Source organism: Microcebus murinus, chromosome 9 (assembly GCF_040939455.1).
Source record: "Microcebus murinus isolate Inina chromosome 9, M.murinus_Inina_mat1.0, whole genome shotgun sequence".
NCBI classification, from domain to species: domain Eukaryota; kingdom Metazoa; phylum Chordata; class Mammalia; order Primates; family Cheirogaleidae; genus Microcebus; species Microcebus murinus.
In genome coordinates this window covers 101,331,926-101,336,434 of record NC_134112.1, presented here as the reverse complement: position 1 = coordinate 101,336,434, position 4,509 = coordinate 101,331,926, and positions in this window count along the sequence as shown.

The window sequence follows — 4,509 nt, the reverse complement described above, 5'->3', positions numbered from 1 at the left end:
TGTTAAGTGGAATGAGTCAGCCACAGGACAAATGCTGTGTGATTATAGGAGGCATGTACATGAGTCAAATTTATAGATATAGAAAATAGAGTGGGGTTGCCAAGGCTTAGGGGAAGGGGGAAGGGGTGTGGTTTAAAAGGTATACAGTTCTAGATCTGCAAGATGGAAAAGTTTTGGAGATCTGTTTCACAACAGTGTAAATGCACTTAACACTGCTGAACTGGACACTTGCACACGGTTAAGATGGTAAAGTTTATGACACTTTTTTTTTTTTACCACAATAAAAAGTGTAGTTTTCAAAATTTTTCTACCATCATAGTGTATCTATTATTCTGATTTTTTTGTGTGTATATTGAAAAAGACCTGGAAGACTAGACACCACATTGTAAATGGTGTTTACCCCTGGCAAGAGGAAGAAGAGAATTGCAATTTTTGGTTCATCCATTTCAATGTTGTTTGCTTTTTCAGAAGAAAGGGATATATCTACTGCCATTTTTGAAACTGTAAAAAACAAAGTTAAGTATTTGAACAGTTAGAATAGGTAGCTGGGGAGACAGGTGGCAGCGGGCTGTCAGGTGAGTGCACGCTCAGGAGTGCCGAGGCTCAGCCCACTCCTCCGTCTTAGGAAGGGTTGTTTTTCCTTCCCCAACACCCGCTCGGTGTCCTCACGCTTCAGCGTTGGAATCCCAGAAACCACGAGCAGGTTCTGTAAATGTGAGCATCGAAATTCTCCTGGTGGCCTCCTGAGGGGGTCAACGCAGACGCAGAGCAAAGCAGGGCAGAGCAAGTGGAAAGAATACAGAGATGATGACGATGATGATGGCAACGATGATGACAATGATGATGATGATGGCAATGATGATGTTGAAGATGATGATAATGATGATGATGGTGATGATGATCTCACATGATGATAATGATGGTGATGATGTCACATGATGATGGTGATGATGTCACATGATGATGGCGATGGCGATGATGTCACATGATGACGATGGTGATGGTAATGATGTCACATGATGACGATGGTGATGATGTCACATGATGATGATGGTAATGGTGATGATGTCACATGATGACGATGGTGATGGTGATGATGTCACATGATGATGGTGATGATGTCACATGATGACAATGGTGATGGTGATGATGTCACATGATGATGGTGATGATGTCACATGATGATTATGATGGTGACGGTAATAAATGTGATGATGATGACGATAGCTAACATTTCTTGAGCCCGTACTCTTGTCAGGCAATCACAGCTATTATTATCCCCATTTCACAGACCAAGAACGTGGCACGCTAAGATGTCATCAGCCCACTTTCAGTAGCTATGAGGAGTGCAGCCCTGGGCTTGAGCCTGGCGGGTCCCCATTTCCTCATCTTTACTCCAGGACCTGCCCTGAGGGTTGCAGAGGGACCGGAGATGCCCCCTCAGCTGCCGAGAGGGAAGAAGCCAGCTAGACAAGGCAGAGCGGAGTCTGGGACAAGGACGTCTTCGGGCAGAGGGAGCAGACCTCGCAGGCCTGCGCCAGTGGCGGCTCCTGGCACCACGATCTCTGGGGAGGAGTCCTCGGAAGGCTGGGAGGGCGCTGGGACAAGCCTGGGCCTTCCAGCAGCCACAAGGTTCTGGTCATCCGGGAGGTCGGGAGAAGAGCCGCAGGGCTCTGCCCCAGGAGGGCACGGGGCCACCAGGACAGTGCACGGCACAGGTCTAATTATGTGAACTGGGCACACGGTGTCACCATGCTGGCAAGGAGAGCACTCCAAGGACACGCCCCGCCCAGTTGGAGAATCACAGCAGAGTGCCCCGGCGTGGCAGATGGCACACAACGGGGCGTCCAGGGCAGAGTGGCCACCGGGAGTCCCCGGGAACAGCGGGGCTCCCCAGCAGGGAGGGCTGCTCCAGCCCTGGGCGCTGTTTGGGCTGGGCAGCAGGCGGCTCGGGCATTCCCAGCTCTGATGTGTCGCATTCCAAGTCATGCGGGAATTCCAGCCACTGATTTCCAGGGTGGGAGTGTCTTTTGGGTCCCCTAGAAGGAAACCTGGCTGCACAGGCCAGAGGGACAGCAGGAGTCTGGCGGGAGGTCCCACCAGGCCAGGGGCCTCTGCTTCTGCCTCTTACTGTTTTGTTTGCTTTCCCCTAAGGGCAGCTGCAGAAGGGAGATTAACTGATCTTCTCAGGGGGAGAATTTGACACTGAGTATTGAAATTCTGCCGGGTTAGTGCCAATTTTCCTCTGAGCCAAGCATGTTCGCGGGCAGGCTAGCAGACTTTCCCTCTTCGTTTAGTTTACCGAGGACAGCCTTCCGGGTGTTTGCCTGGCGGCCCCGGCTCTCCGGGTCCCTTTGAACCGGGAGGCGACAGCTCACCCCCACCCTTCCAGAGCCACCAGCCAACTGTCTCTAGCCCTGGCTGGGAAATCTGTGGTTCCACACAAGTGAATTTTCCAAATAACAGAAACCTCACTTCGAGTAGCAGAACCCTTATATTTTAACCACTTTTTTTTTTTTTAGTGGGATGCAGGCGGGCCCCGGGTTATGGACAAGGTGCGTGCCTGACAGCGTCTGCAGGTCTTGCACTTGCACGTGATTCGGATCCCTGATGAGCAGCACAGAAGCGGCACAGTAATGACGGCAACAGTGCTACGATGGCTCACATGTGTGACGACGGCACGGCGGCACACCGCAGCAACAGTAACACGCCGTGCTGTAATAGCACGTTGCAGAGACCGCTGCGCTCGTTCTTTCATTTCGAACAAACACAACATAAAAACAGACTCACACAAAAGGTTTAGATAGGAGATAGGAGACATTTCAAAAAAGAATATTGAAAGTCAACGCTCACCTAATGTTGCATCAATGCTAGGCTAATAGGAATGTTATGGTTATTTTTATCTTCTAACCAAATCAACAATAACCTTTCTATTGCAATAATTAATCCTCTACGCTGCTTAGTAATAACTGAGGCTGTCACTGGAGCACTGCCTGTCACATATCCATTATTCTCACTTTATAACTGTCCCGACAGTCGAGTGACTGAAGCCTAGTGCTCTTCCAGTGATTGGTGGCGTCTGGCCTTTCTCCCAAAGCGTAGTTATTCCTACTTTCGTTGCCACTGTAATCACCTGTGTCCTCGCTGAGGGTTCACCTGGACTCGCAGTGGACTTTCGCTTTGGAGGCACAGTCGTCAGGGGCAACACAGGCTCTCAAAATGGAATAAAAAAGTTAAAGACGGAAGTGATGCTGAGCGTAAGCCACCACATAAACACTGAGACCACCTGTAATCCCAGCACTCTGGGAGGCCGAGGCGGGCGGATCGTTTGAGGTCAGGAGTTCCAAACCAGCCTGAGCAAGAGCGAGACCCTGTCTCTACTATAAATAGAATTAATTGGCCAACTAATATATATAGAAAAAATTAGCTGGGTACGGTGGCGCATGCCTGTAGTCCCAGCTTATTGGGAGGCTGAGGCAGGAGGATTGCTTGAGCCCAGGAGTTTGAGGTTGCTGTGAGCTAGGCTGACACCACGGCACTCTAGCCTGGGCAACAAACTGAAACTCTGTCTCAAAAAAAAAAAAAAAAAGTAAAAAGTAAACAAACAAAAAAATAAACACTGAGACAAGCGCTAAAGATGCTACACCAAAGTACCACTTACACCATGCGGGTTTGTTTATGTGCACGGAAGAAACCAGCTCCCAAATTATTAATTTGACTATCTGATTCTAAATTAATCCTTATGGGGAGCCGAGCAAGCCGGTTTGTAAGCATGAAACGCTGTAGGCAGGGTCGTCCATAACCCAGGACTGCCTGTACTTCCGATCTTTCTTCCTGCCTTGGGCAGAACACGGGAAGGGAGCAATCGTGTCACCTTCCTCCCGATGACCAGGCAGGGTCGCTACCAGGGATCTCTGCCCCCTGGCCTGGCCTGGGAGCACACTGCCACCTGCGCGTGGACTCACACCCTCCGCCGGGGCTCCGTGCGTCGCCTACTGAGCCCCTGGGCCTCCCTGGGGGTGCCGTGCTGCCTCTTTTGAGGCTCCGCCAGACAATGAACTCAGAACCTGCGATCACCCCCAGACCCTTTCGGCTGAGCAGGGCGCTGCGGCTGCACTTCCTTTTTATTCGAAGCGTGAAACCAAAGTGGTCTCACGTCTCCTGGCGCCCGCCGTCCTCACGCCAGGTCTGGAGGTGCCGTGCCGGGCGCTGCAGCCTGCACGGCTTAAACGGCAGCGTTACTGTCTCGAGGCTCTAAAGCTGGAGCTCCAACATCGAGCTCCGTCTGAGGGCCCAGGGGAGGCTGTGTCCCCACCCCCCTCCGGCTCTGGCAGTCTCAGGCGGTCCTTGGCTTGCAGCTGCGACTCTCCATCCTCCGTCTCCACCTGCATGTCTGTGTCTCCTCACATCGCCTGCCTTTTGTGCATGCCTGTCCAAATTTCCCCTTTCTGTAAGGACGCCAGTTATATGGGACGAGGGGCCACCCTAATGACTTCGTCTTAACTTGGT